At 43.4% G+C, this 27722-nt stretch overlaps 1 long non-coding RNA gene across 1 annotated transcript; it reads right to left on the minus strand.

The window, feature by feature from the left end:
* Positions 1-968: 968 nt before the first annotated feature.
* LOC308468380 lies at positions 969-25956 on the minus strand. Its single transcript, XR_013981618.1, has 3 exons — positions 25763-25956; positions 23587-23642; positions 969-1235 (listed from the first exon to the last, which is right to left on the minus strand). It is a non-coding gene; the product is annotated as an uncharacterized lncRNA (long non-coding RNA).
* Between the last annotated feature and the right edge of the window lie 1766 nt (positions 25957-27722).

Consider the following 27722-nt stretch of genomic DNA (forward strand, 5'->3'; position numbering starts at 1 on the left):
CTGCAGTTTTGCCTAATATATACATATTTGCAAAGCAATTTCCCGTAAAATAATGCATTTTTGTCTTTCATCTTTCCTTATCTATGCATTTTAATTCATGCTTTCCTCTAGTTCATGTATTTTTGTAAACATGACTTGGCTGGAGAACTGCATTGCAGTATTTTTTAAAAAAAAATGCAAATTTTGAAGAATAGCTGTTTTTGCTTTGTGCATTCTTTTTGAAAGGGAAAATTAGGTACATTCATAATTAAATGTGAACTGAAATAAATTCCATCCCCCATTCCTAGGTAGGACTGGGGAAGAGCCCTACCTATAACCTTGGACCTGCAGTCTCATCCTGTTCAAAGGAGCTTCCAGACAGGTTCTAGGCAGCATAGGTGAGTCACAGAGCACTCACTCTGAGTGCAGAATGTCCCAAGTTCAATCCCTAGTATTTCCAGGTACCGCTGGGAGATAACCCACTCTGAAATCCTGCAGGGCCACTGCCACTCATCATAGACAATCATGAACTAAATGGACAAATGTTGTTGTTGTTTAGTCGTGTCCGACTCTTCGTGACCCCATGGACAAATAGCCTAACTCAATATAAGGCAGCTTCCTATGTTCCTATATCTTCCTGTCCATCCTATGTCCAAAAGCAAAAATACACCTGAATCCTCCCCATCAAACCCCCCCCCCCCATTATGGGCCTCTGTTTTCTAGGATGTGTGCATTGCTTTGTGCAGGTCATCTGTATGGATGTCAGCTCCTCTCCTCCTCCAAGCTACCTCCAGCTGTCTTTCTCTTCTGCTTTGCATTTCTTCCAAGGTTTTTGATGTTGAAATGCATTCATATTTCTTATCAGGACTCAGTCCCTGAGCATATGAAACTTTCTCAAAGAGAAAAGCATGTAGCCAGTTATCCAACACTTATATTTTATTAAGGGTTTCAAAAGGAAGCTTTCTGTCTTTCGCCTGCCATTGCCGGCACAAAATATGTTTCAAAAGGCTGATTTCTCTTCTGCAGAACGATTCATAAACTTTATTCTAAGATGCCAGTGCCGCTCTTTGGGGGGTTGCAGATGGGCTGTAATCAAATGGAATGAGTGATTTCTTACCTGTAGTTCCCACACAGGAGGCTTCAGTGGAGTTTGGAGGATAGTCGTTCCGTATCTTGGCAGCAAAGAAAATGCTTTCTTCTTCACAAGAAATGTTCTTACTTTGGAAGGGAGGCTGATAAACTGATGGTGATAAGACCTGCCACAGAGAGAAGATAAATGTAATATGAAATGCGGGGGGCGGGGGGGGGGCTCACAGTGCAATCCTATGTGTTGTACAGTACTACTCAGCAGTAAGTCGTGTTGACTTCAGTAGGAAATACTACTAGGGAAGCCGGTGTAAGACTGTGGCCAAAGGGTATAATCCTGTACCCTCTCTGGGTGTATGTCTGGGAGTATAACTCAGCCGGACTTTCTTTTGAGTAGAACAGGGGGGAAGAACATTTTCTAGCTTGCAGGCTGCATTGTCCCATATTTAATTTTCCAAGGAGCTGTTGGTGCTGGTGGCAGGTGCAGCCAGGGGCAAAAGTCGGCATGGTCAGAAGAAATTTGTGCGTGGAGCAATACATGTAAATCCAGCATTTATACAAAAGGCTACGTTCCAGTCTGAGGGCCCCTTTCCCCCATGTTTAACAGGGGGCTGTATGTGCTTGAGGAGGGCGCAGCCAGATGCAAAGGTAGGTATGACCTTGCAGACAACCAGTCCAGTATCCACACCACCAACCAGATGAGGAATGTCCGCTGGGAGGAAAGCAGAAATTAGAAACACAATGGTGCACTTGCTTCAGCACAACCGTGATCAGTTTGGTTGCACCAAGTGTGGAGCTTCTGGGGTACCACAGCAGGCACCACAACTATGAAGTCTAATGGACAGTGAGAGGCAGGGAGCACTGGATTTTGGCATCACACAGGTCACTGCTGAAATTTGAGATGGCAAGGTCTACTACTGTTACAGTGCTCTGTACAAAATCGGGGGAGGGGAATGGGAGTGCTGGAGGGCAGGAATCAGTTTCACAATAGAAACTACACCACGTAATTGAGAGTTTTGGAAGAATCCCTAGCCTGTGTGCATTGGAGGAAGCAAATCTCGCTGTATGTAGTTTACAAGAGAGTACATATTGATTAGTCCCTGCTGACCCAGAAAGCGACCAGAGGGTCTCCCATCAAAAGTATATTTACATCTGTCACCAAATAGATTCATCCCAGAGAGTAAATTCTGCCCTCCACTAAGTGAATTACTCCATAATCCTCATGTGGTTTATTTAATAGTGTTCCACAGCCCTGTATTTACCAGCAAATCTTATTAAGAAATCTCACTTTCAACTGTTAGGGACCTGCCTGTTAATCCAAAAATCTTTTTATACACAGGAGCTAACAGCATCACAGAGAAGAATTCATTTTGATTGACAGGTTGGCAATAGGAAATAATACCTGAAAATTGCCAGTGAGAAAATGATGGAGACCCAATCAAGCTTTTCCATCTTCCTTTACAAACCTCAGTCCCTTATTTATTTCTAGGGCTTGTGTGAACTAACCAGGAAGAAGAAAAAGAAGAAGAAGAAGAAGAAGAAGAAGAAGAAGAAGAAGAAGAAGAAGAAGAAGCAGAAGAGAGCTTCTACCTAAAGAGAAACCACTTAATAGTCACTAATGCACAGACAAATATACTAAATGCGATCTGGGAAATCTATCTAAGACATGGGTGACTGCACTGGGAAATTGGGGTTGAAGCATAGAGCAAGGACACAATCCACCAGGAAGCATTCTGTTGAAAATAATAAACATAATTGGAGTGTGTGTGCATACAATCTAACTCAGGGATGGTTGACTGGAGATCAGAAAGCCAGATCCAACCAAGAAGGAATTTCCCATGGCTCCCTGACAGACAGCTCTACCAAACTTCAATCATATTTTGGTGAAAGGCTTCTCACTTTTTCACATATAAGGAAAACACTGGTGCTTCCAGTTTGCAGGAGCTGCATTTTATTACTACTACTATGACTACTAATTTAATTGCCTTCCACACACATGTCTCAAGGCAATGCACAAAATGCAAATGCAGCTTAAAAACAATGATACATGAAATAACAGCAGATAAACATAAAAACAGTAAAAAACAGACACCCGTGGCAGAGACCTATTTGTCCAGCTAAGAAATCTTGTTGGAACAAAAATACCTTCAATCGTTTCGTTTCCAGAAAGTGCAGGTTGTGGGTGCCTGTTGTATCTCAGCATGAATGCTGTTTCACAGAACAGGGGTCAAAAGACTAAGTTCAATTGGTTCTGGTACTGTAAACCAATTCCTAGGCTTGCAGTGTGCTCAGATGTACCCTGTTCTTTAATTCTAATGGTATGTCTTTGACACCTGGCTCTGGCTGGTAGATCCTGGGTTTTAGAGAATTATAGAAAAAAAAGATGTAAACAGGAGCAGAAATTGCCAATGTTCACTTATTCATCCCATGTCTGCAAAGAAAATCAATTCATCAGCTGTTATTGATATTTGTTGGTGGTGCTTTCAGCACACAAATTATAAATAATTGATTCTATATTCACCATTTGCATTGTGTTTCTCTTGCACTGAAATGAATTGGGTGGGATAACATAATGGCTATGTAATTTCACCACAGCAGGCAGCAAGGTGAATAATGAAGCTTTTGGTGAAAGACGAACTGTAGCAGGATGGAAACAATACTGCTTGCAATTAATACTTGGGGAATGAAAAACGGTGCCCTCTTACAACCCTGGAAGTGACACGCTTGAAGTCTTCCCACCTCTTCTCCTGTTCTACAGGACTGATAATCCGCTAGATTTGTATTTGAAACCTCCATTGAAAGAGATTGACAAATTCAGTGCAGGTTGGAGAAAAGGAGAAAGATAAGGGACAACAATGAAGACCCTGAGTGGCAACAGAAAACATAATCAAAGCAACTCCTCGTGGCTTATCATCTGGAAGGCCTCTGAGACACAAAGTCAGTCCTGGCTCCTTGTGTTCTTATTGGCCCAAAGCTCACAAGCTAAGGTCTGAGGCTGCTGGCATGGCCTCCTTGGCAAATGTATGAGGGTTAGTGTGTTGGACTATGAACTGGGAGACTTGGGTTCAAATCCCCACTCAGCCATGAAGTAAGCTCATGAATGGTGCTGGCTGCAGCAGCTGGTGGAGTTTTAAGTCCCAACAGAAAGCTCCTGGACCTCAAACCTGGAATCTGTTTCTTTCTTGACTATGGTTGGGATTGTATGAATACTGTTGTGACTTTGGAGGTTGGGGTAGGGGTTAATCAGGGTTAAAACCTAATGGAGCATTCATTTTTTGAAGTAGCCAGACCAGCTTCTTGGTAAATGGACCTAAACATAGTCACTCGTCTGACAAAAGAAGCTCCTCTGTTTCAGAGGGCAAATTGCCCCGCACCCTCATCTGGCAGGTAGTGAGAAGGACAATAGCAGAATGGTGAGTGTGAGAGCTGGGCTGGAAGGTGGCAGAAGCTTGAATGAGAGCCATGCTTGACTGTGTTTCTATGGTAGACTCTCCTTCATTGGAGGTTTTTAGGCAGATGTGGATGATGGCCATCTGTCATGTGCATCTGTGGGGGCCTTTGATTTGAGGATGCTAATAAATGCAACAAAAACTTTCCATGTGCTCCTGGAGGTCCAACAAGAGAATGTCTGCTCCTTTTGCAGCAAATTTCACTTCATCCCAGCACACCCTTAAATAGTCTGGGTTTGTTTGTGTGTTGTGTACAGCAGTAGACATTTTGTTCACCTTGCCCATTTCTGAAATGCCAGCCAGGGTTGCAGCATAAAGGGAGTCCACAGTTAAAAGCCAACAAGCTTGGTGGTTGAGTAGGAGACTTGAGGAGGTTTACAAAATGTTCCACCCATTAAAAAAGAAAAAAAAGTTTGTTTTTCTCTGTGTGCTTCACTCTCAGTCAAGCCATTTTTAAAGTATAAGTCCAAACCATAGCCATGAGCATATATCCCCTGATTTCACGCATACTCCCACATCGTCTATCATTATCTAATTTAGCTATCATTCATTTATTTACCACCTCTGCTGCTGCCTTCTCTCTGCTGACATTAGCTTTATGAAAATGGCTTCCAAACTATGGTACTTTATGGTGCAGAAACACGATTTGCAAGATCACCTGGCTGGCTCAATCTGCTGCCACATGTTACAAGGAATAACCTCAAATGGTCTTAAAGTCACAGTGCCATTATGAGATGCTGGCACGCAGCATGTGAAGTAACACCATCTGCTGGGGTGCAGGGTTCTAGTAAATCATTCAAAACTTTGTGTAATATTAATAAAATTCCTTCTGTCTTGCAACTAAAAAGTAGCAGAGAGATGAACACAATTTGACTGAAATAGGCCAGTGATTCCCAAACAGTGTGCTGGAGCAGACTTAAGAGGGATGGAAATGTGCTTTCAAAGATGAAGGTACCATGTTGGATGCCTGAAGTCAACACTATCTACCTATTGGAGCAGGGTTTAGTCTTCCACTTTTTGGCAGCATATTATCCCAAGGTATGAGGATTCATCAGGTGTCAATGCATTACAATCAAAGTTGCTGGGAGCTGTTGCTGCTGGACTCAGGAACTCTCAGTGGTGACAATACTGGTTTACAGGATAGGCAATAAAGCAGGAGTGGGATAACTGTTTCATCCTGAGGGCCACATTCCCATATGGGCATTCTTCTAGGAGTTGCATGCCAGTGGTGGGCATGGCCAGAGGCAGATTTTTGCATGACCAGAGCATTGAATGAGCCTTTGTACACTAGGATACATTCCAGCAATGCACAAACCAGGTTTCTTCCCCTCCACATCTCTCCATCCTCCATCCACACAGTCAAGAGGCCCTGTCACAGCTCAAGACACAGCCCCTTCTTCAAGCATCAAATGCACCTGCAAACTGAAGTATGTAAAATGACTACTGTGGAAATAAAGACTTTTCAGTTGTGGCCTCCCAGCTGCAGCATGATCTCACCAGAAAATGCTCTCCTGACGCCTCCCCATTTTGGTGTCAAGCAAAGTTTTTTTTTAAAAAAAATAATAATTCCCCAGGCCTTTAAGCACCATTCTAACCCATGTGTATTATTATCTTAATCTCTGCTTTTCATGGTGCTTCAGTATAGTTTTCTGGCTCTCTGTTCTGAGTAAGACGTAAAAAACTATGGCTGAAACTATACTGTGGTATGCTCTAAAGGTTTGCCTTTGTTTTATTGGATTGTTGTACTGTTGTTAGAGTATTATTGAACTGGGATATGGATACACACACACACACACACACACACACACCAGTCAGATGCAATGAGGATGCCTTTCCATTGTGCTGGAACTTCTCTAGAAGCTAAGTGAGAAAATGTGTATTAGGAATTAAGTACCTGTGGTCCTCAGCCATTGCTGGATCACAGCTTCCATCGTCCCTAGCCATTGGGCCTACTGGCTGGGGCTGGTGGGAAGTGGAGTGCAACAAGCTACAGAGTGCCATAGGTTTTCCACTTCTGAAGTACATAGTCATCAGGTTGGGTGACTTCAATATGGGGGGGATCTAGTACTCTGATTTCCTGCCAACCTAGCAGTTCAAAAGCACGTCAAGAAGTGCAAGTAGATATATAGTTACTGCTCTGGCAGGAAGGTAAACGGCGTTTCCGTGCGCTGCTCTGGTTCGCCAGAAGCAGCTTAGTCATGCTGGCCACATGACCAGGAAGCTGTACGCCGGCTCCTTCGGCCAATAAAGCGAGATGAGCACCACAACCCCAGAGTCAGTCACGACTGGACCTAATGGTCAGGGGTCCCTTTACCTTTACCTAGTACTCTGATTGATGGAAGGGGACACAGGTGAGGCTGTGGTCTAAACCACAGAGCCTAGGGCTTGCCAATCAGAAGGTTGGCAGTTCGAATCCCTGCGATGGGGTGAGCTCCTGTTGCTCAGTCCCTGCTCCTGCCAACCTAGCAGTTTGAAAGCACGTCAAAGTGCAAGTAGAGAAATAGATACTGCTCCGGCAGGAAGGTAAACGGCGTTTCTGTGTGCTCCTCTGGTTCGCCAGAAGCGGCTTAGTCATGCTGGCCACATGACCCGGAAGCTGTACACCGGCTCCCTTGGCCAATAAAGCAAGATGAGTGCCGCAACACCAGAGTCGGCCATGACTGGACCTAACGGTCACGGGTACCTTTACCTAGTACTCTGATAAGCTTAGTGGCTCATCATGTTCTCTAGAAAAGGGCTGGACACTGTTTGATGGACATAGTCTTTGTAATGCAATGATAGGTCAAAGAGTTTGCAAGAGGGAGTAAGAGTCATAAATACTCTTTGCAGGTTGAAACTAGGGAGAGACAGTGTTGTGAATTGGTTTGATTCAGCTACCATATGCAGCAATGTAAATACTTTCTAGATTTATCAATCATAGAGAGAGCATAGGGAATTGTATTGCTTCCATGTGCTTTAAGGTTTCCTAATCCTATGCATCTATGCAAGCAAATTGGGCCCCAGAAGTGCATTCCTCTCTTCCAAATGGCTCGAATGCTTCACCAGCTGTCAAGATGGGAGACACCTAACAGTAGTAAGATGTTGCTTGCAGCTGGGTGTGTATAATGTAGACCTGCTGGAAATGTCTCATTTGTCTTGACTGCTTTCGTATTTCAATTGCTTACATAATTGGGGAGGACATGCATAACAGTATGTCTGTATACAAGACTTGCAGAGAATATATTTTTAAAGATACAACTACATTCTAGGGTGGGAAATGCAACTCTGTTCTATGAAAAATAATATGCAAGAGCTTGAGAGCCATAATTTCTTAATAGTTTCTGAATATCTCTCCCTCCTTCCCTCTCTCCTTTCCCTGCCTCCTGTATATCCTTTTGTGCCACACCCTTCCATTTTCCCCTCCTTGCTAATAAGCATGAAATTAAGTTGACTGTCATAGAGTGCCCACCCTGTGCAGAGGACTGAAGCCTAAATCCTCATACATTTTAAAATCATAGACAGCTATAATGTGGAACAGCCAAAAACCAATGTGTATTATGGAGGATTTGAGATACTGATCCTTTCTCAATATGGAGAGTAAGGACATAGGAATCTGAGTTAGACCACTACACTGACTGGTCCTGGCTCTCCAGAATTTCAGGCAGGGTTCTATCCCAGTCCTACCTGCAGATTTTGGGGATTGAACCTTCTGCATGCAATGTAAATACTCTACCACTGAGCTATGGCTACAAGCACAAAAGGTGTCTCACTAATTTTAATCAGTGAGATGCTGGAATGTATGCCCTTGACACTTGTGAGATATAATGGGGCAGGAAGGCATGCACAGTCCCCAGCAGCACCGTCACTGCTGGGAAAGAATGACAAAACACAGTTACAGTTTCCAAATGATTATATGCTATAGTAATACACTTGTACATGATTTCAGCAAATGGGTTCACAGAGTGAGCTGTGTAGTGTGGATGAATTTATACGGAGTGCATTTCTCTGGAGGTTACAGTGAGCAGAGACAACCAACAAAAGCCTACCAACCTCCAGCTATCTTTCAGAACATAATCTGAAAGGCACAACATCTATGTTTAACAACTGTGTATGAGGCGCAACAGTTGATTTAGTTCTCTGACTGGCCTAATGAACAATCTTTCCAGCTTAGCACTGAAAGGGCATCTGGAAACCATCCCCCTGGGCAAAAGAAACTAACTCTGCCAGCTCTGGACCTCTTCTGGGGTCACCCAGGAGCACCCAAGCGAGCTGCGCGCTTGCATTGCATTTCATTTGATTGTCACCAATTAGTGAAACAATAACAATCCTTACAATCTGTTAGATGTTGAAGCTGCTCCCTAACACAATTAAAAGGCTTGCAACAAATGTGAGCCACAATGAGAAATGTAGCCCATTAAGTCCCATTTAATCAGCTCACAATTTCCACTGTTGCCTGGCATGTCCCCCTAGGACCAGACTGAAATAATGGCAGTAGTTACCTCATTCTGCTATTTCTTGATTGATTGACAAGCTGCAGCACAGTCAGCCACACTCCTCCACCATTTTCCCAGTGGGGGGCATAGCACAGTAGTGATATGGAGCTGTAATGATGCTGTTGCTGCTGCTGCAGTCACTATTATATAAATATGACAAGAACTTTCTTTACTATGTGGAACAGGATTTTTCTTCCATGTTTCATCTACTGTTTCTATGCAGTAGGTCTAAGGGACTTGATTTTTAACGATCAAAATCCCTAAAAACAAACAAACCTAGGTCTCAGAAAGCATTGTCTCTGAGCATGGTATTTACAAATGGAGGTTAAATTTGGTTCACTTTGCTCATGTGAACTAAATCCTAACTAACTAACTAACTAACTAACTAACTAACTGAATCCTAACTAACTAAAACAATATACAAGCTCAAGAAGCTAACATTTGAAATCCGCATCTTTGCAAATGTTGTGATGTTGCAGTTCAGCAGCAGCAGCAGCAATGCACAGATAATTGAAAATAGCACACCTATGAGCATTATATTTGAGGAAATTGTGAGTATGCAACTTATGGAAAACTGCAAACAATGCTGTGTATGGATGGATTAATGCCCATTAAAATGCTGCTGAATTTGTACAAGGACTTCGTTTAAAATAAATAATAAATCACAAGCTGAAGCAGAAATGAAATTTAACATGGGGAGGGGGGGGGGCCGGGACCGCAAGAAACTAAGACTGACTGATGTCCACTCCCAACAGTACTATTGCTTGTAAACTGGTACTGCTTGCATTCACATGCTCCATTTTGAAATGCACACTTCAAACATCTGGGGTGCACTTTGTATAATAGGCAAAGTGGCTCTAGACTTTATGGAACCAGTGGGCTTGTCTTCGAGTGGGTCCCATCCTGGCTTTGCAAATGCTCCCCTAAAAGAGAAGCATCTATGAAAAAATTGGGCTAAGGGGATTGGAACTTTCCCTGAGTGTTGCTGCTAAAATGTAATAAAAGCAGCAATGGAGGTTACCGTATTTTTCGCTCTATAAGACACACCTTTTCCCTCCTAAAAAGTAAGGGGAAATGTGTGTGCGTCTTATGGAGCGAATGCAGGCTGCATGGCTATCTCAGAAGCCAGAACAGTGAGAGGGATCGCTACGCAGCGCTCTCTCTTGCTGTTCTAGCTTCTGGCTTAGCCGCGTGAAGCCTCTTCAGGGCACGGGGAGCCTTCATCCCGCTGCCCTGAGGAGGCTTCGTGCAGCTATCCCAGAAGCCAGAATAGCAAGAGGGATTGCTGCGCAGCGCTCCCTCTTCCTGTTCTAGCTTCTGGCTTAGCCCCTCTGTCCCTTCCCCCACCTCCCGGAAAAGCCCACAAGAGCCGCGCGGAGCGTGCGTGCAGCTCTTGGGGGCTTTTCCCCGAGGAGGGAGAAGGGCAGCCCATCCTTCTCCCTCCCCGGGGAAAAGCCTGCAAGCGCTGCACACACACTCCACGTGGCTCGTGAAAGGGAGAGCTGAGCAGAGCCTGGGATGCATACAGGCTCTGCTCAGCGCTCCCTTTAAAGAAACCCCCCCCCCTTGCATTCCCCCTCTAAAGACTAGGTGCATCTTATGGTCAGGTGCGTCGTCTTATGGAGCGAAAAATACAGTACTTCCTTAGGGCAAATGGGGCACTGCCCCATCAACCTTGGTCTCCTCAGTCAGTCTGCATCTACCTGCCTTCTTACGTACCACCAGTTCAGGTTCCAGCAGTGGCTGCCAGCTTCCTCCTCCTCTTTAGTCTCAGATATGCCCATGTAGAACTCAACAGGAAGGAGGATGGAAGCAAGATTAGAGTTAGTTGACTTTGCTGTCCTTAGCTCTGCCTCTGCCTCTCCCTCTGCCTCCATCTACAGTTGGCCTTGTTGCCTTCCACCATACCAGTCCAAATGGACACTATCCCCCCCAAAAAGGGGTGTGACAATTTAGGCCCTTTCAGAAACTCAATTCCAGGTAAAAAAACCTGGGGGTCAGCAACCAGAAACAAATGCACAGTAAATCAGCATTGGATAAGAGAGAAACAACTGAATTAGGAATTCAGGTATTGACTAAGTGGCCAGGAATGTGGTTGTAAATAGTTGAATTAACATCGAACTGATGTGGTATGCTGTTTGTAATGTCTAGCTGTTGCACTATGCTTTATAAGTAAATTATAGCTGATGTGGTGGGCGCTGCTACTTAAACTGTTTTATATGCTCTCTGCTTTCTCCCATTACAAATCTCTGTATTTTGAAAATTGCCTATTATTGCTGTATTCGATTGTGCTGCTTTGGATCTTCAGCAACCTTTCCCATGATGGAGTTGAGTGTTTTCTTGGTGCAGCACTAACAAGTACTTCAATAGCAATTTGCTTTCCCAAATTAACCTGCTTTGACCAGTCACTTCAACAGCAAAAATACGTCCTTTCCCCTCCACCCCACTTTACCCATGTAGGCAGGGGTATTAGGAGCAAACTACATGTTACATTAGGGACGCGGGTGGTACTGTGGGTTAAACCACAGAGCCTAGGACTTGCCGATCAGAAGGTCGGCGGTTTGAATCCCCGTGATGGGGTGAGCTCCCATTGCTTGGTCCCTGCTCCTGCCAACCTAGCAGTTCGAAAGCACGTCAAAGTGCAAGTAGATAAATAGGGACCGCTCCGGCGGGAAGGTAAACGGCGTTTCCGTGTGCTGCTCTGGTTCGCCAGAAGCGGCTTAGTCATGCTGGCCACATGACCCGGAAGCTGTACGCCGGCTCCCTCGGCCAATAAAGCGAGATGAGCGCCGCAACCTCAGAGTCGGCCACGACTGGACCTAATAGTCAGGGGTCCCTTTACCTTTACCTTTTTACATGTTACATTATTTCCACCTTGCTATAAAGTGTGCTTAAACTTCTCCCACCCCCTAGAAACTTCTTTCTGCTCATTTGCCATGTTCGTTTGTGACATCACAGGAAGTCTATAGCCAACAGCAACAACCAGTGAAACATCTGCATAGACCTTCCAGGCCTCAGAATTGTGAGAGCACCTCAGCAGTCGTGTCTTTCTTTGCTTTATTTATTTCTTTTAATCCTTACAAAATTTCAGATTTTATGTCTACAGGAGACATGGTGTCTAGATCTCCATGTCCCCTCTTTACAGGGATACGAAGCCTTTGCCACCCCTGCGATAAAACCAAATTCCCGAGGCCGACCTAGTGGTGGTTTAGTCACTTTTGTTTCTACCAAGCTAAAGTGCAAGGCCCGGCAACAGCAGTGGGTGAAGAGTAACAATTTACAAATCTTACTTATTTCTAGCAGTGAAGGAGGAGATTTCCTTTGCTTTAATATATATATCCCTCCCATAGGCACCCCTCCCCAGTCGTCACAAATCTGGGAAGATTTAGAGCTATGTTTGGAGAAGGCTGAACTAGAACTCCCTGGCATGGATATCCTGCTGGCAGGTGATTTCAACGCCAGGATAGGAAATGACATTAATACGTACTGCTCTAAATCTCAGTTCCTGCCAGAGGCAGATTGGTTTATTCCCTGGTCCTCTGACGATAAGGTCTTGAATAAGGCAGGCATTACATTAATGGAGACTGCCTTCAAACATAATTTGTATAATTTGCATGGTACCCATATGGACAGGTCAGGGGGTTTCTTTTCTTTCCTTGGACCTAGAGGTGCGAGCGTTATTGATTATATCCTGGTCTCCCCAAAACTCTTGGAGAGGTCACAGGGCTTCAGGACTTTCAATAGAACTGAGAGTGATCATCTTCCTATATCAATTTCACTAATTCCCCGTGGTTTGGAGGATCCGCAATACCGCAATCACTGTGCAGACCCACCTCCAACTCTGGCCCTTCGTAGGCGTAAATGGAACAGCGACCTGGAATCTAAAATCAAACTACACCTGCATTCATCAGACTTACTGGCCTTGAGAGACCAGTGTATCTCATCTATTTCTGACCCCTTTTCAACATTTCAGCAGGTCTCAGAGTCGCTCTTCCCACTACTCACGAATTCCAACCCTCCCAAAAAACAAAACAACTCGAGGGCCTGGTTCGACAAAGACTGTAGGAATCTAAGATCTTTGCTTAGGAAATTACAAAATAAGGTAAAACAGGAAGGGACCCTGTCCTCATTGGAAAACCTGCACAGGTGGCGTTCTCATTATAAAAATACTCTAAAATTTAAGAAATCCCTCTACAGAAAGGAACAATGGGAGGCACTTGACAAAGCGATCAAATTGCGGGACGACAAAAAGTTCTGGGAAATAATTGCTCAGGGAGTTTCACCCAAAGGGAAAATTGTAACCAACAGTATTTCATCTAACTTATGGTACCAACATTTTTCCCGGCTATATACAGCTCCAAACATTGCTAAACCGAGCCAGTTTCCTCCTCTTAAAAACGATCTATTAATGGGCTGGGATCCTGTTACCGAATCAGAATGTTTACAGCTAATTAAAACACTCAAGAATGGCAAAGCTCCCGGTGAGGATATGATTCCTCCTGAGGTGTTTAAACTAAATGCCCAGTGGTGGGCTGCTATTTTGGCCCAACTTTTTACGGTAATAAATGATATATGCAAAATCCCAGAAAACTGGAAACTGAGCCTGGTAGCCCCCATCTATAAGAAGGGAGACCCCCAAGACCCCTCAAACTATCGCCCCATAAGTCTCCTGGACATTGTGTATAAACTTTATACTCGCTACCTGCTAAATAAACTGGTTGACTGGGCTGACCACTCTAACCTGCTTAATCCGGAACAGGCAGGGTTTAGAAAGGGCCATAGTACAACAGGCCATTGTTTGGTACTACAGACAATGATAGATAAGTATACAAAGGTACATAAGAGCAAACTTTTTGTGGCTTTTGTAGATCTCACATCCGCTTTTGATTCAATCTGTAGGGACAAATTATGGCAAAAACTATATGAAACAGATATTGATAGACGACTTCTCAAAATACTTAGAGAGTTACATTCAGACACCACAGTTAAAATCAGAACTGGGATGTCAGGCAACTATACTGACCCACTGCCACTGGGGAAAGGGGTTAAACAGGGCTGTTTGTTAGCGCCGTTCCTCTTTAATTTCTATATAAATGACATTGTTCAACATATGGCAAAGTATAAGTCATCAGCTCCTGCCCTGGAAGGCAAACACCTGAATATATTACTATATGCTGATGACATGGCTGTCATGGCACTTACTCGAAGGGGCCTACATAGCATGCTGGAGGGGCTCGCAGCTTATTGTTCCCAAAACTCTCTAAAGATAAATTATGACAAAACAAAAATTGTGGTATTTACTAGAGCTCGCCACACATTTAGATGGTCTTTAGATGAACACCAAATTGAACAGTGTCTTTTTTTTAAATATCTTGGTATCACTTTCCAAGCTACATCTAGCTGGCTTGCCCACTTCAAGACTGTAGCCCTTCTAACACGTAGGACAATCGGTGCTCTGCTCAGCTTTTTTTATTCGAGGGGAGGGCAACTGGTGATCCCGGCACTAAAAGCTTTTGTTGGAAAAGTGATTCCCCAGATGCTATATGGAGTAGAACTCTGGGGATGGAATCAGAAGCTGTTAGAACGGCTTGAAATCTTCCAAAATTTTTACCTCAGAAGAATTCTAGGCCTCCCTCAGAGTACTCCGGCAGCTCTCCTAAGAGTGGAAGTAGGATTACCTTCTGTGTCTGCCAGGGCCCACTTAAGATTCCTGCGTTTTTTCACCAACCTCACAGATGCCCCGAACACCTTATTGGCTAAACAAGCCTTTGTATCATTACAAAATAATACTACTTGGCATAAAAACCTACTAGATATCCTATCCAGATACAATCTACCTGAGTTTAATACCCTTAAATTGTGGAGCCCTGATAAAGTTCGGAAATGGATCTTTGAAAAAGACGCCTTTTTGGACTCCACAAAGATAAAAAACTCTGGGTTTTCCTACTGGTTTCCCCGAGTAAAAGCAGTCAAAATCTGTGCCAACTACTTGGTGGAGATCACTGATCCCACCCTTCGGAGAGCTTTCACTATGGCACGGTTTCAAACACTGCCAACTGCATATCTGACCGGTAGATTCACAAAAACCCCAGTAGAACATCGTTTATGCCCTTGCCTTATGAAAATTAAAGAGGATCTTACACATTACCTCCTCTATTGCCCCATCTACTCGGGCTTTAGAGACGCATTGCTGCAAATTATACCCAACTCTATAACCAATCCTGAAGATAGAGTAAAATTTTTGTTAGTTGATGCAAACCCACGTATTACCCATGTGGTAGCGGTTTTTGTGATGAAGGCCATGAAAGCCAGGGAAAGATTTATGGATGACAATGTAAAGACCCCTTCATCGTCTGTTTAACTCGTTGCTTGTTTTCCCTCTCTTTCTATTTTGTGGGATGAAGGTTTTGTTGGCGTAGTATGTAATGAATTTTAATATTTTTTAACTATTGTTGTGTTAATGTTTGTGTACAGGCATGGTCCTCACAATAAACGGATTTGATTTGATTTATTTCTTTTAAAAAAACAGGAATGTCTGAAGCTGGTGAGATTTTCTCAAAGACCAACTGCAAAAGTCATGAAGAGAACCGCATGACTTAAGCAAGCCAGCTGCTGGTTCCCGCCCCCCGCTCCCAAGAAATAAATGCCTTTCTAAATTATTTATTTTGAAATAAAAGTATTTTAAAGAAATGACTGCAGAGGTGCCCCCACAATTGTGAGGCCTGGGGGTTGGGTCTGTGCAGATGTTGCCTCAGCTGTTGCTGTTGGCTACAGACTGCCTATGATGTTACAAACAAACATCTACCAACTGCCTGTGATGTCACAAGCGGACATGGCGAATGAGGGGAAAGAGGCATTTTCTAGGCGACGGGAGCAGCCCCAGGAAGTTGGGGGTAGGTAGGGCAGCTTTGGACACAGAAGTGAGTTGCCAACTTTTCGCGCTCTCAGGGCTCCTGTGCTTGTCTCACCTACACAGCTTCCAAAACAATAAAATGAAATCACAACTGATTTAGTCACCCCACCACCACAACTTATAAGAGTTTTTGTTTTGTTCTGCTGTCCTTTGGGCCACATCAATGAGGCCAAGAGGGCGATCTTGTCATCTGGGCAGCCCAGGAAAGCCATATACACCGCCCAGGCTTGCACCCTGGGGAGGCCACTTCAGTACTGCTAACACAGCAGTTTGACTTCATCCCCAAGAGGTGCCTTCCATTATCTCTCAAGACAGATGCCAACAACGTGGGATGTGTGAAATTTGTGCCAGGAGCAAACCAGCCACAGCAAACATACTTAGCTGACGGACTGGGTGTTGCTTAATTGGTTATTTATTTACATCCCTGGGAGGAGGATAGAATGCCTTTTCTCCTTCCCATCCCCTGCAAAATGATGAGGTTGTGTGATCATATACTGTAGATCAGAGAACTGGATTTGGCCAGGAAGCCAGATCCTTACCTTCTGTACCCATCCATTGAAGACCACATTATTTTAATAAACAAATTGCTTCCAGTCAGTACAGACACAGTTATTGTTCACATGGATGTCTGGAAGGTAATCTTTGACCCTCACCCAGCATCATAAGGACCAGGCTCTTGTTCTCTTTTTTTATAGAATAAATTCTTCATTCACAAGTAACTGAATGGATCAGGCTGGCTGAACTTAAGCCTTCTCAGTTAAAGGCACCAGGAATTATATTTTCTCCCTCAGGGAGCAAATAATTCTTCTCTATACAGGAAAATCTATAAGACGTTCACTGTGATGTGGCAGTAAATACAACCATCCAAAGAAGGCAGATGCAAAAAAAAAAAAAAGGGTGTAGATGGATAAGAAATCCCTTACCAAACTGAAGCAAAGTTGCCATAAATGTTGTCTGCCCAGAGGAAAGCAATGGGAAACAAAAGCCACCAGCTTATGAGATCACAGCTCATAAAGAATGCATATAAAGAGGTCAGTAACCAAACAATGGTGCTCTTCTAGTTCATTTACAACACCCTTAGACTGTTAATCAGACCAAAATGTCAGCTCCTCCACTGCTTTATTCATGAGTATCAAATTTAAGAGCCTCTTTGAAGGGAGAAGGGATCAAATTAGTTGCCACTGTTTCTAGAACTCTGTTATATAGATGTTTTAAAAAGGAGCCTGGCAAGATGAGCTCTGCTGGATGCAACCAAACGTCCATCGAACCCAGCACCCAGTTTCCAACAATTGCAACCCAACAGAGAAGCCCGCAAGCAGAAAATGAAGGCAACAGCCCTCAACCATTGTTCGTCCCTCAGCAAAAAGCACTCAGAGATACACTGCCTCTGACCTAGAGGTTTAGTTGTACTACCATAGGGAAGGAGGCCATCTCAAAGATGTGGAATAACTAGTCTCATATAAGCAATATGCTTAAGTCTAATCAATGCATGAAATGGTTAATGCCATAGAGTAAAATGATTTGCCAGGCTTAGCTAAGTCACTCCTGCTCACATTGGGGAAAAGTTACTTCTACTGTCTACCATGTGAACTTCAGCATGTAAGGAAGTCTCAGCTGGTTGCTCCAAGCTCAAACCACACGGTTTTTCTTTTTTTACACAGCCATCCTTGTGTTCTCATACCAAATAATTTAGGAATGTTCATGGCTTTGAAGCTAACCTAAATTTTGTTGCCTGCGTTTTCTGAATGCTGTATGGGACAGCACAGAAATCTGATATCTGAAGATTTTGTAAGTAAATAATTTTTAGCTTTTTAAAAAAATGAACTACCATGGCCACGGATAGACCTATTTTCCATTAATTTATCATATCACCTTTTTAAGTAATGAAAGCCAGTGGTCACCATGACATCTTTGTGTAGCAAATTCCATACATTATTATGTATTACGTGATGAAGTGTTTTCTTTTGCCTGTCCTGAATCTACTGTCAACCCATTGTGACAGATGACCCCCAAGTTCTAATAACTCTTATTCCCTTCTCACAAAATACTGGAGTACAACTGGTAACCTATGGCATTTCTTTTCTGCAGTCCACCTTGGACAGATGATCTGACCCCAGGTCCAAGCATTAGATGAATAATGCAACTTGTCTTTAATTAAGCACCAAGAACCTCTTTAAGTTTCATCAAACACAAGCCAGTAACCACCAAGGACAATGAAAACATCTCGACCTAAGCAGTGCCTCCTCCTTACACATGTCTCCTCCAACTAGTAAGACTCCTTTCAACACCTTAATGCATCTGCGTGTTCACCATTTTCTCTTCCTTTGCGGGATTCCCATTGGAACTTGGTTGGCCAGTGTGAGAATAGGATGCTGAATTACGTGGTCCTCTGGTCTGCTCCAGCAAGGCTTACTTATGTTCTTAGGGGCCACACGTCAATGATGGGTGGGCACCCCTGTATCCCTCTGTGTGTTTTTACCACCCCTTCTCTCTTTTTCAGACACCCTCTTCTGTCTCTGTCTTTGTTTTTTGTTTTTTAAAATAATATTTATTATTTTTCCAAAAACTTAAACACTAAAAAGAAAATACAATACAATACAACACATCAAATTAACAAAACAAGACAAAGACAATAAAATAAATCAAACAATTTCATTATCCCATCTTTCATTCACTTATTTCCACGACCTCCTCACACCTCCCTTTTTGTATTCCACTTCTGTTAATTATTTCAGCAATTCCTTTCCATCTTCTGTCTCTGTCTTTGTCTCTCTCTTTCAGCATAGTGATTTTTACTGAATCTTCTTAAGGGGCTTTCTAGTTCTGTGGTAGCTAATATGGTGCCCTCCAGATGTTGCTAGACTACAGCTCTCATAATCCCTGAGCATGGACTGTGCTGTCTGGGGCTGATGGGAGTTGGAGTCAAGCGACATATGGAGGGAACTATGGACTGCCCCTGCTCTAATTACTCTGGCATCAAGTGAACCTGCCTATCTCCACCAACAAGCGTCATCCCCCTTAAAATATATTGTGAGAGGTTTTTTGGAGGGTAGGGTAGGCTGCACATCTGAGTTCCTTCTAATTCTGGGATCCAGCTTCCCAGTGAGGTAATGGCCTAACTATGGGTAGTTAAGCTAACAAAGGAAGTGGCTCCACACCAGAAGGCAAATAAGGTAAAGGTAAAGGGACCCCTGACCATTAGGTCCAGTTGCGAACGACTCTGGGGTTGCAGCGCTCATCTCGCTTTATTGGCCGAGGGAGCCGGCTTACAGCTTCCGGGTCATGTGGCCAGCATGACTAAGCTGCTTCTGGCGAACCAGAGCAGCGCACAGAAACGCCGTTTACCTTCCCGCCAGAGCTGTACCTATTTATCTACTTGCACTTTGATGTGCTTTTGAACTGCTAGGTTGGCAGGAAGGCAAATGGATGCCCCCTATCTCCCAACTGCCTGGTAGTTAGAAAGACAAAAGCCAGAGTTGAGGTGTGTGAGGTAGAAGTCAGAAGCTGGAGGCAGCAGGCTGAAGCCTGTAGGGAGAGACATGCCTGATGTCTCCTGGAATCCAAAGCTTTGGCTATGGGAGAAGCAAGGCCCTCTTGGGGGGGTTAATATTGTGAGCCCCTAGAATTGTATAGTTGGAAGACACCCTAAGAGTCATCTAGTTCAATGCTGAAATTTCAAATGGCACATCCATAAGAGATGGCCATTCAGCCTCTGCTTAAAAACACTGTCTCCACTGTCTCTCATTCCAAGGAAACCGACTTGTGGGTTACCCCTAGAACCTTGCATCACTCAGAAACTGGGGTGGCATGCAAAAATATATTACTTTTATTTACTGCGAAAACTTGTGAGATAGAGAATAAAGCAATCGTTTAAAAAATGCAAAGAATTTATTGCACATGCTGGGGGGGGGGAATCTCTTGGGATTTAATGACAGTTTTATTATTTCAAATGTTGCATTACCATTCTCCTCTTTTAAGAATGTAAGAAATACAGAGGAGAGAGAGAAACTGGCCTAAAATATGTCACCTAGTCTGTGTGCAATTTGACAAAGGTTGTTTCTGTGCACATGTACTTGGGGAGGAGGGTGGTTTTGAGAAATAATAACGAACCGAACACAGCTTAGCAAATGCAGCCAAGGGATATCATGCTAAATGACTGTCTTGGTTCCCTAGTCACTCAAAGGAATTCAGTATGGTTTAGACAGGCATTGCATCAAGGAATCTGTGTTCAAAGATTGTTGCCAATCATTTCGCAGGAATGTATCTGTGAGAACAAAATGAGGAATGCTTCATGAAAGTGCCATCATTCCACAAAAGTTTCTCTAAAACTTAACTTTTTAATCTGCTATAGATTAAGTGCCACCTGTCACTATCAAGTTATTTTTCTTGCTCAAATTCACACCTTGATTTATGATTGTGATGATGAAATGGCAGGTGTCCCAGGGAGTTAAAAAGCTTCAAGATTTCTGACTATATCTGCAGTTCTGTATACAAAGATTTTATTTGTAATGGACCTATCTGAATAAATCCCTTCCCAATCTTGTTTTATACAATTAAAAAATCCTTGCTCCATGTTATGCCAGCAAAGGGCAAACTGAGATGTTGTGGCCATGTTTGCATCTGGCAGTTGTAGCTGAATGGGAAGGAGGCTGAAAGCAAAACTAGATTAGGGACTAGAGATGGTTGAATCTTTCGATATTTCTCCATTGCTCATTTTTCCAATACTAAGGTTAATTTCCATAAGAGTTCACAAAGTTTTATCTTAAGTCTTCATAAAAATCAGTATTTTGTCAATATTTTAGTACCAATTTCTCTCAATATCATATTTTTGTATGCAATTTTGCACTTCTTTGTAAAACAGTTTCCTTTAGAAGAAGAAGAGAAGAGTTTGGATTTGATATCCCGCTTTATCACTACCCAAAGGAGTCTCAAAGCGGCTAACATTCTCCTTTCCCTTCGTCCCCCACAACAAACACTCTGTGAGGTGGGTGGGGCTGAGAGACTTCAGAGAAGTGTGACTAGCCCAAGGTCACCCAGCAGCTGCAAGTGGAGGAGTGGGGACATGAGCCCGGTTCACCAGATTATGAGTCCACCGCTCTTAACCACTACACCACACTGGCTCCAATGTTGGTTTCACTAATTTATGCACACTTTACCCTAGTTTATTTATTTTTGTGCATGTTGCTTGGCTGAAGAACTACATTGTACAATTCAGGCAAGTGGAAATTTTGAAGAAAATATCTGTTTGGTTTGTGCATTGTTTGGAAAGTGTGAATTAGGTAGATTTGCCTTTAAATGTGAAATGAATCGAATTTCTCCTCCATCCCTAAAGCCCAAACATACAGCATTAGAACTTCTGATACATATTTATTTAAAAACAGCTGCAGAGGGAATTGTATTAGGAAGGTAGGCTTTAACCCTTTTCCCAGTATCGATTCTCCACTTGCTATCAATCTTCTTCCCAAAGCTGCAGTTCCTCCAATGGAGAGAGTATGGATAGAGTACATGCTTTGCAGCAAAAAACAGATACCTGTTCCAATTCCTGGCATTTCTAGGTAGGGCTGGGAAAGATCTCTGATTGAATTGCTGAAGAGTTACTGCTCATCAGCACAAATGGTCCGAAGCTAGATGTCCTAATGGCCCGAAATGTTATAAGGTATCTTCCTGTGTTCTTAACATCTTTTGAGGGGGGGGGAGGTTTCTAGTAGCACCTTACAGGGACAAAACTTTGATTAAGGTGTAGGAAGCTAACAACCCAGGCCACACCCTTGACTAAGAAAGATGGCAGGTGGATGGGGACTAGCAAAGATATTTGCATGTTGGTGTGGGATGAGGCCTATTGATTGAAAGCAGCATGGGGAGAACTGGCCATTTTAAGGTTTGGGGTTTAAGGTTTAGGGCATAGCTTTCCAAACTTTTCATGTTGGTGACACACCTTTTAGACATGCATCATTTTGCGACGCAGTAATTCTGTTTTACTAGCAAACCAGAGGTTAAACGAACCCCTTTCCAGCCCCAGGAGGAGCGTGGGGAGCCTTTGCGTGACACACCTACACACTGCAGCTGACACACTAATGTGTAATGATACACAGTTTGGAAAGCTCTGGTTTAGGGTTTAGGGTTTGGGAAATTTCCTTTTTCCTTTTAAAAAGCCTCCATGTCTGTTTTGGCCATAAATACAACAAGGGAGAAAAGCTCTAAGGGAGGATGGGGAGTTAAAGTGCAAAAATAGACATCTCCCCTTTTCACCCACCCACCATGCTCATACACAAAGACATTTCAAAAGCTAACCATTTAACAAAAAACTAAAACCATGCAGCTGACGTGCCCCCAAACAAGCTATTGCAAAAATGGGGGAAATAACACTTTTAAATAAATCAGCATTGCGAAGTACACAAATAGCTGACATTTACTATGCTTTGTTCTTCCATGTCCTTGAGAAGGAATTAGCAGGTAATTGATGGGTCTTTGATATCACTCCGGAGCTGTTTGTTTTGTCTTTTTACCTAATCAATTTTGAAGAACATTTAGTTATACTGAGTGAAATAGCTGATTACAATAACCATTATGGACTTTATTGCATCAAGCTTCACAACCTGCAGAGCGAGTCAGTTAATGCAGCTTTAGTATTCAAATATGTGGGGAGAGGTGACTGGCTGCACACAGACAACACTTTGTTCCATTTTCCTGATGTCTCTCTACCTGATAATTTCCGCACTTTGTGTGATTTTTCACACAATGTAAATGGCACCTTAAGAAAAGTAGAGGAATCCCAGCAGAACTTTAGTACTTGTTTCTTTTGTTACGTCCAGGAAAATATCTGTTTTCAACCTTGTTAACCCAGAAAATCATGGGTTTGCATTATAAATTGATGTGGTGAAATTTGCAGTGATATTCCAGCATACCTACCATTGAAAATTTCTTTCCTACCATCGAAAATTTAGCATGGCATTATGTAAATAAATAATAATAATAATAATAAACCACAGTTGCATAATGCAACAGGTAATGCAGTGTAAAAGGAATGTTAGAAATTGGGACTGGAGTGCTAGGTTTATAACCAGTAAAACTAATGCAATAAACCCCGTGTCTGAATGGAGCCCACAGCATGCAACATAAATCTATGTCAGTATGTCAGTCAAATGGGTTGAGAAGATTTTGCATATTCTCCTGATATGTCTAATGGTGTCATCAAAGGTGATCATCACACGTCACACATGTTTGATGAGAGGCAGTCGCATGCATGACTGTAGCATCAGAAAGAAGTTGAGCATGGAGCCTGGCCGCATTGCATGGTGTTGTGCTCAGCTGCTGGCTTTCAACCTCATTGCAGCTGACCCTGCAGACAAAGTGAGCTTGGTGGAGGGACCAGACAGCACCAAGGCTCAACTTGCACTGGAGGCTGGACTGGGAGACACTGTAGAGGCAGTGACCCATTGGGAGACAGTGCAAGGAAGGGCAGAGCAGTTGTTCTTTCACCACCACAAGGAGGAAGCTGACTGGGGGGGTGGGCTCTGCCCTGTCCCAAGAGACATTGGCAGGGGGGCTGAAGACACCTCTAGAATTGGTGCACCTGCTTTACAACAACACCACGGAAACGCGTTTCAGCACAAAGACCACATTCCCTTCCGGGATTACATGCCTGTGGTGGGCAGGGCTAGGGTGGCACAATTAATGCAAATCTTACCTTTGTACAGTAGACTGCTTCCTACACCCAGTGTCACTCCTCTCTCTATTACCCACCTAGGAAAGCAAAAGGCATTGTCAGAAATCAAGGGCATGTTTCAAGCAGGCAGAAGCACTTAAGGAGCATGCAAGGCAGGGCCAGTATGAGGTGTGGCTAGTGAGGGCATGTGGCCTCGAGAGAATCCTGAGGACCAGAGGATACAGAGGCTTGGAGGTGCACATTTGGCCACCTTGCCTGAAGTTCCCTACCGCTTGATTTACAGTTTCCTCATTTCCTTTCCTTTTCAGTGGTGGCCCCTCAAACTGTGGAATCCCTCCCCTCCTGAGCTGATGTTGTGTCCCCTGCCTCCCTTTCTAAGAGGAGCCTATTTCTTCTACTGGATTTCTTCCATTTGTTTTCATCTCATCATTTTGGAGCTTTAATGCTACCACAGCTCCTTTACCGCTTGCCTTGCTGGCAATATTTCTGCAATTATTTGACAGCTTAAAATTAATCGTGATAACCCCATTGCACTCAAAAAGCAATATACAAGTATGGCAACAAGATGACTAAACCTAGGGCAGGGTATATGCAATCTAATGGTCAGAGCTGGTGAACTACAAACGTTCCAAGTCACTTAGAGGTAAAGGGACCCCTGACAGTTAAGACCAGTCATGGATGACTCTGGGGTTGCGGTGCTCATCTCGCTTTACAGGCCAAATGAGCTGGCGTTTGTCCGCAGACAGCTTTTCGGGTCATGTGGCCAGAACGACTAAGCTGCTTCTGGCGCAATGAAACACCGACACCAGAGCAGTGCATGGAAACACTGTTGACCTTCCTGCCGAAGCAGTACCTATTTATCTACTTGCACTTTTTGGCATGCTTTCAAGCTGGTACCAAGCAATGTGAACTCACCCTGTTGCGGGAATTTGAACCACTGACCTTTTGATCGGCAAGCCCAAGGCTCAGTGGTTTAGACCACAGCACCACCCATGTCCCTCCAAGTCACTTAAAAAAGGTAATGGGACCCCTGACCTTTAGGTCCAGTCGTGGACAACTCTGGGGTTGTGGTGCTCATCTCACTTTATTGGCCGAGGGAGCCAGGGTACAGCTTCCGGGTCATGTGGCCAGCATGACCAAGCCGCTTTTGGTGAACCACGCAGCGCACAAAAATGCCGTTTACCTTCCCACAGGAGCGGTACCTATTTATCTACTTGCACTTGGCTTGCTTTTGAACTGCTAGGTTGGCAGGAGCAGGGACCGAGCAACGGGAGCTCACCCTGTCGCGGGGATTCGAACCGAATGTTCACTTACCGAATGCTTAATTCTCTGAATGGCAAATAACACCCAGAATATCTACAACATGGTTAAGGCTCACGGGAGAAGCAAAGGCAGCAGCACTGGTGGGTTTTTTTTGGGGGGGGGGGGTTGGAGCAGAGGTGAAGGTCCAACTAATCAGAGTTTAGAGCAGAGTCATGGACAGGGATATTGGCAGTCATCAAACCCAATAGTTTCCCAGAAGTTGCTGGATTATCCCTGGCCAAGTGGATAATGCACCACTTCTCTGGTTCACACAATTTATTTCCTATCTCTTCCAGTAGGAAAGATACACATTTTCTGAATTACAACCCTGTGACAGTTGAGAAACATTTATGAAAGAAAAGAAAGGTTTCCTGTTATAGAGCCAGTATCTCATAATTGTGCTATATCTGTGCAAAGATAGATAGATGGATAGACTCAAAAAAATATATCCTTTTATCCTGCTCTTAGCTTGAAATAAAGTACCCACCACCTCTTTGGAGTGGGAAAGTTGCCAATCTCCCCCACCCCACCACCATCATCGTAGGAAAGGTTTAGGTCCCAGCATAATTGCATGGTGACCTTTCAGCAAACTGTTCACTCATCAAGGCAATCTCGGCATGTTGCTATATGTCTTGAGACAGGTAGTCACCCCTAAAAGGTTGACGCACTGACACTATTGCTGTGACAGATATTAAATTTGTCAATTATTAAAGAACTGTCATATGTCAATAAAACAAAGATATTTAGTGCAGAGCCTTTTGCCAAGCAAAGCAGGGGGGTGGGCAGAAGGCAGACAGAAAAGTTGATGGTTATGTGCATTTAAGCCTACCCACCACTTTCAGAACTATCACTCGCAGCACCATTGCAATAAGATAGAAGTGAAGAAACCACATACCTAGAGGTCAAATGTAGCTGCCCAGGCCTCTCTGTGTGGCCCACGGAATTCTTCCCAGACTGCATGATTCTTCGCTAGACTTGCTCCCAACATACTCTTCAAATGCTTTCACCTGGCTGGGATGTGTTCTTCAACTGCGACAATACACCGTGTGTTTGCCTGGATGGAGCATGAAGAGATGTGTATGTCGAAAGCCACCCTAGGTAAATAATAAAAGTAATGGGGAGAGGATGGTTTGTGCCTGGGCAGGAAGATTAAAGAAGTTCAAAGTCTTTTTTTATCTCTAACGGATGGCGGGGTTTTTTATTTCCTTTATTGCTATAAAATGCTATCATCTATATCTATCTATCTATCTATCTATCTATCTATCTATCTATCTATCTTATATCTGGATGTCTGATACCAGTGGTGGAGCTAGCTGTTCCTGCACCCAGAGTGGTGGGGAGGCATGATCTGCCCATGGGCGGGGCGATTGGCACAGCAGCGCAATCCGGGGGGGGGGGGAGGTGTTTGATAGCAGTGAGGTGGTGCGATCCTCCCAGCAGGGGTCCGATCACGACAGGCATCTCTGATCTCTCCTATTGCTGTATAGGAAACACCAATGCATTTGAGGGATAGGCATGTCCCGCCGCCTCTCTCACATTTGTTCAGCAGTCCAATTTATATATGCTACATTGGGGGCGTGGCATGTGAAGCTCACGTCACCAGAAAATACAGATGAAGTGGATGCACTAGTGATAGGAGAGAAATTTGGTTCAGTTTGCACTGTAAAAGCACAGGTCCCTAATTCGCACATTCCAAAACACCCTCCAAAATTCTAAACTTTGCTAAGCAGTTCTGCAACCAATAGATGAGTTCAAAAATGATATTTTATTAGGGAAACGTGCTTGCAAAATTTTGTCCATCCTGAGATATTCTCACTGAAATGCTGGTTAATTTTTATGAGATTTTTTTTTTTAATCCCAAACCCATTTAGAATTGTGAAGATTGGATTTAGGCTTGGAAACAGTGAGAAACAGAGAGAAATCAAAATTGACAGATCCATCCATCTATACTAATAATGTCTTCAAATTTCCAGTTGGATGATTTTATCTCCTTCTTTGTATACAGTCATTTTAGGTGGCACTTCAAAGCTGTTTGGAAGTTGGCAAAAATGAAACGTGCAATGGTTTACTGAGTGTACTTCTGAAACTGTAGAGGGATTTTCGACCGAGAGCAAAGCTAGCCACTCTGCAATTAGGATGGTTTAGATAAAGTGACTCACAGAAATAGCTCAAGCATTCTTCCCAAAGAAGGACGAATGAATTCTCCTGTGAACAAATTTTTTTCATTGTCCACAAAGATGAATACACGCTGAAGTCTTTGTTTTATTAGAGAAAGTGGGGACTGTTAATAAAACATCAAACATTGCTTGGAGGAGTTTATGATACAAAAAAAATCTCATTTCATGGAGAGGATTTAAGTTTCTGATTATTCTCTGACGGTGGCGAATTCAAAACTTTGTTTAGATCTTGACAACCACCTAGATCAAAGAGACTGGCTTAAAAGAATGGCACAATTTTCAGTAAAAAAAAAAATACAACAGTAACAACAAGGATGGTATTTATTAGTGTTAGCTATCCCAGATGCTGGCCTGCATTCTGAACTTCATTGTGTAAAGAGACAAAAGGGTTCAGGTAGCTTCTTTCAAAATAATTAATAACAATCATAGAAGCTTTCAGAGTTCATTAACAGCTTCAGGTCAGAGGAATTTTTATGCAGTTGTGTCTCTGTAGTGCTATGAGAGAACACTGCCTTATATGAGGTCAGAGAGTCAATCTAGCAAGCTCAGTATTGTCTACTCTGCTAGGGTCTCTGGTTGAGGTCCTTCCCCTCATTTGCCAGTAGATTGTTTTACATGAAGATGTCAGGGAATCTAAACCTGCGAATTCAAAGCACTTGTCCCCTTGGGATGATAAAG

Source organism: Podarcis pityusensis (genome assembly GCF_964106645.2).
Source record: "Podarcis pityusensis genome assembly, chromosome: Z".
NCBI classification, from domain to species: Eukaryota; Metazoa; Chordata; class Lepidosauria; order Squamata; family Lacertidae; genus Podarcis; species Podarcis pityusensis.